Here is an 11755-nt window from a genome sequence, read left to right on the forward strand (position 1 = left end):
TTGGCTAGGCTTTGACCCTGACATGTGCCGGTACTTAGACCAATGGTGATGTGAGAGAGTGGTGACCTATACCCCCACCCATGGAATGTCCCGAGGGATGCCGGATCCACTACCAAAAGGCGTTGTGTGATGAGACCTTCCTAAAGAAGTACGGTGTTATGACTTAAAGCATGTCTGCCAATAGAGACCAGCATACATAGAGTTATATGATTTTTCATATCATATAGCATTTACTTTGTTTTGAAATCCTGCCATTTATGTTGTTATGGATTAACTGCCTTACTGAGTTTCTTTGAAACTCATTCCTTTTGTACAATGTTTTGTTAGACTACTCTACAGGTTCTGAGTATCATGACTGCTCGTATGAAGAAGCGCAAGGAGAAGAGACATATCTCCAGGAAGGTGATTGCGGTTACGACAATTACACTTAAGATTCCGCGGGTGGTTATGCTGTGTATGATGCTTAGTCCGACCATAGAGTGGAAGCGCCCTTGCGCCATTTTTGAGATTTATACTTATAGAGATGTCGTCTATAAGATTGAGAACAATTTAGTTACTTATTGTACATGCTATTGGGATTAGTTTTATTCATTTTCCTTTTCTTTTAGTACTACTTTTCCGCTGGTTGTAGAGTGGGATTCCGCCTGACTTTACCTTATTGATTTGACATTCTGATTATCTTTCGTACTCTGATTATATATGATTTATCCTTTCCTTATTTGGATCTTTGGTTTATCTTTTACACATTGATTATTATTGTTCATGATTACGTTATTGTCTATGTGGGAGGCTGATTACCTCGATACTTGGTCTTCGGGGCTGTGGATCACACACTCAAGTATGCCAGGTAGGGTACCGGCTGGGTGGATGTGACAGGAAGTAATAAAATAAACTAAATTATCTTATTTCCAGTTTCTTTCTCTAAAACTAAAGTCTTCTCTTCTAAAATAACAAGATAGGGAGTCCTCCAGTTCTTCTCCAGGGACTTCTCAAAATGCATGACGATTACCTTCTCCAGCCATCAATGGGTGCTATAAGCAGCACGACAAGCATCCGCAGGAGGCTTCGTGGACCACATCTCCGTCTCCCACTGACGGTGACACATCCTCTTCATACGTGAAATTCGACCCATGTGGAACTTCTCTGATTTTTTTATGACGTACTACCATCTGTACAGTTTAATATAACATACAAAGAAAATGAATGGTTCTTACTAACTCAGTAAGGATAACACATTTCTCATATATATGTCAACACAATCAGTAATGCATATATGAAATGAATGATAAGCAATAATATGAATGCTACTGATGCCTCCAAAATCTGCTCAGCCCTTAGATCTCTTTTGAATGACCTGCAAAATAAAGTGTCAGATGTGGCCCGACCGCTGGGATCGGGAGTCCACCTCCGAAGGCTAAGTCAGTTGACGAACTTAATCACAAACGGCTTTGCTTGAGCACAGAGCTAAGGAATAACAAGAATACGATTCAAATAGTAAGCATCTGAGTGTTTTCGTCCGTCCTCTACCTTGTGGGTAGGTGATGTCTTATATAGAGTGTACCTTCGAATCTTCTTCGTTGGATGTATTTGAGCCTTCTTCTGATAGTCGTTGGATCTTAACTGATAGATCCGTTGAGTGATAGACTTCTACTAGTTTGGACTAGTAGATGACTCCTAGGATAACCCGACTGTTATCTGATGGTTATCCATATGATAGCGATGATTGGTAGCCGCCGAATTCTGCTAGCCGTCATTAGGTTGATTAACCTACTCCGAAAGTATCGGATTAGGGTGTGCCTGTGACTGGGTAAGTTTTCTTCCTCAGCAAGCTGTCTCATGGACTTGGTTTGCTCGGAAGTGAGTCGATTCCTTTCGTCCGGACCGGAGTCGAGGGTCGAACCAAGAATGAACCAACTTCGATCATATTTTATCCGTATCATGAGCCCCCCAGACCAAGCGTTTGGTCGATCTTGAGGGCTTGGTTTTTAACTGGGTTCTTCGTCAAACAAAAGTCTTGCGTAATCCCCAACCCATTAAATGTCATTTCACATTTAATGCAGTTGTGTCGCTTTTTCCTCGAGCATTGTTAGGGTGACGCCACACGTCCTTCTGTAGCCGAAACTATCGTTGCTCACGCAATCCAAAACGACGGTTTCTGAACGCCTTCTTTGGATTTGTGAGTTCAAACTTTCGAACCGTCTTCAAATCTCGATCGTTGATGCCGAATTCATCTCAATCGTACACGTCCTCAAACACTCGTGCGGCTGCTTAGAAGCGGTTCGTTGTCTCCGTAGGTTTCATTCTCCTTGTTTAGGATTTTGAAACCTCATCGTCTTCTTCGTGCCTTCACGATCCTCCCGTTCTCGAGCTTTCTGCCTCAGTGATTCAGTAAGTTTACTAACTCCCTTGCAAAGTTTACTTTCGTCTCCAGGTTTCTTTTTCTCTAGAAAACATAATCAGACCTTTTGGTAATGGAAGATAGTAGGGTTTCTTCTGAGACTTCCCCTGTGCCTAGCGCCGGTAAAGGCGATAGTGGTGATGAGGCCTTTGTTTCTATCTCCTCCGGGCAGTCGGATAGTGATAAGAAAACCCTAACTGCCCACTGGCGTGACTTTGCGAAGTCAGCCAACCAGAGAAGAGTAGAAGAAAAAGCTAAGACTTCTTCTGCCCTTCCTGAGTCTGGACCATCTGTGACTCCTAAGGTGACTGCTGAATCTTCTGGGCAGTCAAGACAACCTACCAAATCCGCTGGTGGACCTGATTCTGTTGCTTCCTCCTATAACGAGGAAAACCTTCCTTTATCCGTCTAGAGTTTTGACTTTCCTTCTTCGTACCATCTTAGGGCTCCCAATTCTGATAAGAGAGTCGATTCGACCCTTTCGGGCAAGTTTTCCCTGTATATTGATACACTGGAAAGAGGGGTTCGCTTTCCCTTCTTCAATCCTTTGTTTGTAGTCATTCTGAATCATTGGGACATTTGTCCCGGAATGTTTCTTCCCAATAGCTGGCGTCTCATCGTCGGCTTCTTGGGTTTATGTTTTGAACTTGGCATCACACCTTCTCTCCCTCTTTTTGTACATTTTCATGTTCTTTTTATTTCCCATCCTCCCGGTTGGGTTGTGCCTTCTAAAGTGGAGCTTGACTGGACGGATAGCATTCTTGCCAAAGGAACTTGCCCTTCCAATCATAAAGGATGGCGCAAGCGGTATTTTTTCTGCCGAGCGCCTCAATCAGATCTTAACTTCCCGACTGTCTGGAAGCAGTACACTTTATACTCTGAGGGTAACCGGGTTCTTCCATTATCCAAAGAAGACAAAACGGCCATTGGGAAGATCAAGTCAGTTCCATAGTATCAAGAGATACATGGATATGAGATGGAATACAACTCCATCCTTCAATACTGGGGGTTGGCTCAAAGTGAGCTTTCTAACTGCCACGTATCACTTTCCTAAAAATACTGTGAATTCTTTCAACTCTGACTTTCATCTTTCTTTGCAGTGCCTCCAAGAATGAATCCCGAAAGTCTTCGGATAAAGGCTGCTAGGGCTGTTGTGACTGCTGAACAACGGTCTCCTCGAGCCTTGACTGCAAAACAAGTAGCTTCTGCACCACCTTCAGACCCTTCTTACAAGGGTATCAGGAACCTGAAGCCAGTGGTTGAGGCTTCTGGGAGAGGGAAAAAACCGATAGTGGAAGAGGAAGATATCCCCTCTCCCGCTCGAACTAAAAGGAAGAACGACTCCGCTGATGCTTCCGCCCCGAAGAAATCCAAAAAGAATAAAGATTCTGAGGAGATCTTCATGCCTCAATGGACGCTGACGTGGACAGATAGGGCAACACAGGATCCCGAGAAGGCTGCTGAATGGAGCTCTCTCGGTCTTTTGCCTGCCGATCGTCAGGCCTTTGAAGCCCTGGAGGATGACGTTTTAGTTCGTCATTCCACAAGATATTATTTTTCTTGATCTTTTGCTAATTGTTTTGTAATCTCTCATGAGATTTTCTGATAATCTTACTGTCCTTCCAGGGATGCTGTATTGAGCTTTTATCAACACATGGAGGCATTGAGCCGAGTTTGTCGCAATGAATCCTTGCTGCAGACCTATGAAGAGAATTTGGCGAAGGCCAATTCTGAGGTGGATCGGTTGAAGAAAGCAGCCGAAGAGTTGAAGGAGAAGCACGATGAGGAGATGAATTCCTTGAAGAAGGAACTTGACTCGTTGATTGCTCGTGCTAATGCTGCCGAACGTGAGGCCAAGAAGCATAAAAATGAGGCTATTGCTTTTGGCGAGAGCCTCTAGTTCAAGTCCTTGGATAATGAGCGCTTGTTGAAAATGGCAGTTCCTAGCAAGCCCGAATATATTAGACCAGGTCTTCGGAGGGACTGCATTCGAAAGTATCTGAATAGCGTCCCCTTCACTAAACTGTTGGGCTCCTTCAACCTTCAAGCTTACCGAGCAGGGCAAAATGATGTCTGGGAAAAGATCCTTGAATCTAATCCTTCCTTTGACACTACTCCTTTTCGAGAGGTGTGCCATAAGGAAATCTTCGGGAAGCTTAAGTTGTCTTTCCCTGACTGGGTTTTGGAAGAGGAGGATCCTATTCCAGAGGACCAGAATATCGAGGAGTATCTTGCTGACTCGCCGCCTCTTCCTGAAGAACCTCAACAACTTGCTTCAGAGGAAAATCTCGATAGAGATCCTTCGATCGATAATGAGGAAGAATCATAAGAAACCATCTCTTTATTTTCTTTTTTCTTTTGTAAGGATTGGCCCTCCCCAATTTTGATGAAATGGAAACCAGTCTTTGTTTTCTCGAACTCTTCCAATGATTGCCTTAATACTTCCTCATCTCATATCCAAAAAATTGTCTTTAAGAACAATATGTGAATGATATAAGTTATCACGTAGATTAACTTGTACCTTAACGGGAGATAGCGTTCGGGATATCATGAAGATGCCAACAGCTCCTTCATTTATGACGAAGTCCAAACGTCTCCTTCATATCTGTACACCAATTGCCTTTCCCAAGGAATTGGAAAACTCTATTATTTAATGCTGGTGCGACAGTTGGTATTTGGCAGTATCCTCGTATCAGGTGCATACCGTTCCACGTGGAGACCTAGTTCAGCGTTCAAGTATCGAATTTGAAGCGCCGTTATCCCCTGACCATTGATCCTACATATTCAGGAATTCGAAGCATTCCTTTCCATCCTGTCCCTTGATTATCTTGGGCTTTCAACCATTGTATCTCTCTTTGAGGCTATTTAAACTCCTTTAAGGATACCTCTTGCTATCTGCAAGTTATTTCTGTTTGATAGATTTTCAAAACGACATTCTGTCTTCCTTTGCTGTATTCGTACTCTTGTCCTTCAACAATATCTTCGATCAGAATCTAAACCAGTAAGTCTTTTGCTCTGTTCATGTCACGAATCTCTTCTTCTCCCTGAGTAATTTCCACAGTATTCATACTTGGGGTTTATTTAACGGAAGTTGAATGGTTCATGCTCAACAGAGATCTAGGGTTTTTTCTGTATGTTGTTGGATTCTCGTACTGACACTGCTTTTTTGTATTTGCAGTGCCTCCCAGAATTAACTTGAACTTTATTAGGGCAAATTCCTGCAAGAAAACTGCCCCAGTACCGTCGAAGGTTGCTCCCTCTGAGGTGATTGCCGTTGGTGAATCTTCTAAACGTGAGGAGTCTACTGTTGGTGAATCTTCAGATCATATTCCCATAGTTTCTGCTAGGACTGTAAACGGACCGGATTCGGCTTGGATACACCAGTATCCGAATCCGGCAAAAATTTAGAGAAGGCATCCGAATCCAAATCCGAAACTTTATCAGATATTCGATAATAATCCGATCCGATAAAATATCCTATTATTGATTGATAATTGTCACTTTTTTACATTTTTTATTATAAATTTCTAATTTCGGATTATCGAATACCGCTATCCGAACCCGATTACGATATCCGAATCCGATTATCATCTATTTTTAAAGAAAAAATGTTAAATACTTCACTCTATCCGGATAAAAATTTATCCGGATATTATCCGATCCGATAAGCAATTATCCGAATCCGAATCCGAATCCGGTTGCTTAACGGACGGATACGGATATTTTCCGGTAAGAAAATTTTTGGATACGGATACCCTTAAACGAATACAAATGCGAATTCGGAGGTGGATTTTGGCTATCCATTTACAGGTCTAGTTTCTGCTGATGTTTCTCCTACGCTCCCTTTGCTTGAAGAGACCGTTCGGTCTTCAAAGGAGGACGTGGCTCCCTCCGTCGTTGCTTGTACTGATGATGCCCCTGTCGAAGATATCATTCGGTCTTCCATGATGAACACCCTTCGGGCATCTGAGGAAGATGCGGTCCTTGCCGGTGCTGCTTCTATTTCCAACTCTAGTGCCTGTTTGGCATCCTCCTCCGCTCCTTCCTTGGAGCTGGAGGGTTTTGCCACTAGGAAGCGCCCTAGGTTGGCTGATGATGTATATCATCCTTCTTGGTCGTTGAAGAGGTCTGACTTGGTGACAGTCGATTTTGACAAGGTATTAGAATGGTGCACTACTGTTTAGATGCCTGCCGAGAACAAAGCCCTCTCCACGATCCCAGACAAAGATTTCATGAAATCTTTGGTGATGTAAGTTTTTCTTCATTACCTTCTGTTCCGAAGATTTTCTTTGGCGCTTGACTAACTCTGAAGTTATTGCAGGAGTCTTACTGGTAACTTCCACAACCAAGTGGAAGCAGCCTCTAGACTCAATAGACTGAGTGATGAAGTTTCCAGGCTTCGGGAAGACTCCAAAGCCAAAGACGCTGAGATTGCTCGTCTTGGAAACCGAGCTTGGGAGATTGCACGAGAGAAGAATTCTGAGATCGAACGTCTTCATTCGGATTTGGATGAAGCCAGGGAGAAGATCCTTCGGCTGGAATGGAAAGTAGGGAAGTCAGGGGCGAAAGGGTCCGAAGCGTTACCCCAAAGGCAAGCTGTTATCCCTTTGCCCGAGTCCCTCCCAACTGATGTTCGCAGGGCTTACATCTTCAAGTATTTGCACAGTAAGCCTTTTGTTGATATGTTGAACGCTTATAACTTGCAGGCATACCGGGATGGCAAAAACAAAGTATGGGAATCGATATTAGGGAGAAATCCTTATTTCAACACAACTCCCCACCGCGCCAACTGTCATCCTGAAGTGTTTGCAAAGCTGGGACTTCCTCTTCTCCCCTGGTTCGAGGATGCGACAGACCTTCCACCTCCAGATCTAGACATAATGCATTATCTCGATGATTCTCCTCCCTATTCTCCTCTGAAAGGATTCAGCTATGAAGAGCTTGCCTTAAATGCAGGTTTGATCAAAGATCAGACTTCTCCCGGTCAAGCTGGATAAAGAGTATGGAATTGTAGAGGATTATAGTAACCTATGTTTTCCCGACTCTGTTCTTCTTCTTCTTCTTGAATCTGTGTTGCTTCTTGACTCTGTGTTGCCTCTGACAAAGTTATTACTGATGATCACCGATGATGACTTTCCTTTTCGATCCAATGAAGATTGTACCTCAACACTTGTTATCTCATATGTATGTTTGATGTAAAGGTTGTGTGAAACCCAACCCTAACCTTAACCCGGATGCTCTTTGATTGTAGGTCCGAAGACCCGAAGTAGAAGTGAAAGTCAACTATGGGCCTTATTGGTGGAAGATATAGTGTTCGACTCCGAACCGATGGAGATTGAAGATGATGCCCCATACTTGAAGTCAGTGTTAGATATAGAGAAGAGACTTCACCTTGATGAATAGAAGATTAGTTGATGACCTTAGAGCTTGGTGGGATATGATTTAAAGCCATTTTTCCATGCTAGGTATGTTATAGAATATGTGTTTAAAGTTTCGTTTGATTCCGAGTAGTGGAAGACCCTCAAATCCCTATTTTTGGCCTTGCTGTCAGCCTGGGTCGAGTGCTTGGGTCGACTGGCCAATGCTACCCAGCCAATCGACCCAGAGTTGCTGAACTCGAACAGAATCTTCTGTTTTGAGAATCTTGCTATATATACCCCATGACTTCATGATTTTAGTATCCATAGCCTCCATAACACTTAGAGAACGAAGGGAAACCATCTCCAAGCCTCCAAGAGTGAAGAAGAAGACCTAATCTTGCAATCTTGCAAACTCTCTCTCTTGTTCTTCAATTAAAGGTTAGTAATCTATCTTTTATGTTATTGGTTTATTCTTTCTATGATCACTCTCATCTCTGAACTGAGATTATGATGAAGATGCTGCAACCTTGTAGTCATATCTTTACAATCTCTTTTCATTCTCTTGTACTATGATCATCTCATTCATTCTTAACATGATTCTTATGATTTCTTCTTAAACTATGATAATATTTCCTATTTTGATTCATTCTAGCATTATAGATGCTTCTCTATGATTATTCATACCTCTGATCTACTGTGTTCTTGTACTAGAATGAGATCTAGTCATCTCTAGTTCATCTCTTTCATTCATAGCATGTTTCCAATGAAAACTATGATTTTTACCAAAATAGAAACTATGGTTCTAAATTAGTAAGTAATGTTTTAATGGTGGTTTGATGTCTAAATTATGCTTTTTAGTCTTAGACTACTGTGTTAGACAATCCCTCCAAGTTTCGTCGCATTCCGGTTTGTGTAGCATAGGTTTCGGATCAAGATTCCCTTTTTATTTTCGGATTTGCTCTTGGGCACACTGCCTGGGTCGACTGGCCAATGCTACCCAGCCAATCAACCCGCAACAGCAGAATCTGTTTTCTTCGTCCGATTTGATTCAAATCATGCTTATTCTTTTAGGACTACTTCCTAATGATTGTGTGACGCTATTCTAGGGTTTATTTGCTAACTTTGGATTCATCCTCTTGTCCGTCCGGAATATTCTCGGATCTATTTAAGGTAAGGAAAGTTGTTACCATATTAATATAGATTTGCATAGATTTAGTTTCTAATTTGGGAACTAATTAGATTTGCTACTGTTATGTTAGTTTCTATTATGATATGAATGCTGCAACTACATTAGAATCTTATTTCCTTATTTACTTTATGTACTTGATTATGCATGAATACTTTCTCTTGTATGTTTCCTTATTTATTTAATATTGTCTTATTATACTCTTTCACATGATGAGATATTTGTCGTGGATGATATGACAGAATTATGATTGTGATTGCTTAGGTATGATTTGGGATTGGGGAATGTCCTTTTGACATTTCTGTCCTTGGACTTCATTGGGAGTAGTATGGGATATTTCCAATGTTGCCCTTTTGACGCTTTCCCGGATTATTGGTTTTCATACCTAGGACTTGTCTAGCAGTGTTTGGCTAGGTTATACCCTTGTTATATCAGACCCGAATCGGAAGGGTATTGAGATCAAACGACCCGTGGTAGCAATGGGGATTCATGGGTGCTCAAGACCGGTGAGTTATATCCGTGAGGGGACATGAATCACATTGTGGGAACATTTATGGGTAGAGTTGCATATGGATAGACTTGGGCTCATGGGCATTCAAGACCGGTAACCAACCCGTGAGAGGACATGAGAGCTTCCCGTTTACTATATGTGAATGACCTATAGGGTTGATGAGTCCGTATTTGAGAGAGTCGGATACGCTGACTCTAGTGTGAAGGATACCGAAAAGGATCCCGAGAGGGGAGGAATGGACGTATCTGGATCTGAGTTGATATGACTAAGTAGAAGACTTGCATTGGGCTAGGCTTTACCTTGACATATGCGACAATACTTAGACCAAACGGTGATGTGAGAGAGAGGTGACTTAACCCCTAAACATGGATTGTCCAAGATGGATGAAGGACCCACTACCAACCGGCGTTGTGTGATGAGACCTACCCAAAGAAGTATGGTGCTATGACTTAAAGCATGTCTGCCTATAGAGACTAGCATACATAGAGTTAGACTCATACATGCATTGTTGTCTCATATCATATCATTTTATGCTTTGTTTGTGATACTATGTTATTTATGCTATTATGGAATAACTTGCCTTGCTGAGTTTCTTTTGAAACTCACTCCTTTTTGTACAATATCTTTTGTTAGACTATTCTACAGGTTTTGATGGCTATGAAGCGCAATATGAGGAAGCGCAAGATGAAGAAGCGTACCATACGCAAAGTGTTGGCGATTACGAAGATTACTGTGAGGATTCCTCTAGTGGTCTCTCTTATTTCCAGAATTAGCCCTACTGTGGAGTGGGAGCGTCTGAGCATCATCGATGAAGTCTACGTTTATGAGGACATCCTTTATAAAGTAGAAAAGACTCTAGTTTAGTTAGATTACATCTTTCTTTCCTGTCTTTAGAATCGGTTGTAATCCCATTTGATTTTCGAACTACATTCCGCTGTACTCGTGGAATGAGATTCCGCCTCACTCTACTTTTGATTTATATATCTATTGGTATCTTTTCCGCACTCTGATGATTATCTCGTTACTTATCTATGATTCATTTGAATAATATTGTTAACATTGATTTAGTCTTGTTCTTGATTATATTGTTGTGAATGTGGGAGGATGATTTCACTAACTATTGGATCTTGTGGACTGTGGATCACACACTCGGGTATGCCAGATAGGGTACCGGCTGGGTGGATGTGACACTTTGTGTGCCCCTTCTGGTCATTTAAAGAAATAAAGAATTAACTTCATCTTTGAACTTTGTCAATCACTTGAGTCATTGTTGCAGTAGGTCTTCGTTGTTCAATACAATGCCTTTACTTAGAGTTTTCTGAAGAAATTCAATAAGTCTAAGAAGGAACTCACTCGGGTTTTAAACCGATGCCTTGTAGAAGAAACTCACTCGGGTTTTAAACCAATGCCTTGTAGAAGGAACTCACTCGGGTTTTAAACCGATGCCTTGTAGAAGGAACTCACTAGGGTTTCAAACCGATGCCTTTACTTAAGAATTTCCGAAAAAATTCAATAAGTCTGAGAAGGAACTCACTCGGGTTTTAAACCGATGCCTTGTAGAAGGAACTCACTCGGGTTTTAAACCCATGCCTTTTGATTTTGTCTGCTGGATCTGTTCTTGAGTATTGTATGATGCCCCCCAATCAAAAGACAGTATGTTGAAAACTGATAATTGTATTGATTGAGTTGAAATTTGTTACATCATGAACGAAAATGATAATCTTCAAGGATAATATTTCTTCAGATGCCTGGCATTCCACGAACGATCCAACTCTTTCTGGATTGCCATGTTCTTCAGCTTGTAAGCCCCCGAACCGACTGGTTTAATAACCATATATGATCCTTCCCATGAAGGGTCCAATTTCCTTTGATGCTGTGGATCTGAAGCTAAGGAATTTCTCAATACCAAGTCTCCTGATATGTACCGACGATTCTTCACTCGGGTATTATAATGTGATGCTATCCTTCGTTGATAATGTTGAGTTCATGCTGTTGCTTTTGCACGAACTTCCCAACAAATCAAGGCTATCTAGCAGTCCTTGTTCGTTCGCTTTTTCTTCGAACTCTCTATCCCGCAATGTTCCAGCCATTACTTCGACAGGTGCCAATGCTTCAGATTCGTAGGCCAGTTTAAAAGGAGATTCTCTTGTAGGTGTCAGAACCGTAGTTCGGTAGGCTCACAATACATTCTGCAATTTTCGACCCACAAGGCTTTGTCAGCTTCGAGTCTTCTCTTTATTCCCTCAAGTAGCATTCGGTTTGTAACCTCTACTTGATCATTGCTTTGTGGGTATGCCACT

Source organism: Hakea prostrata, chromosome 1 (assembly GCF_041222555.1).
Source record: "Hakea prostrata isolate BN-2017 chromosome 1, UWA_Hpros_2, whole genome shotgun sequence".
Lineage (NCBI taxonomy): Eukaryota > Viridiplantae > Streptophyta > Magnoliopsida > Proteales > Proteaceae > Hakea > Hakea prostrata.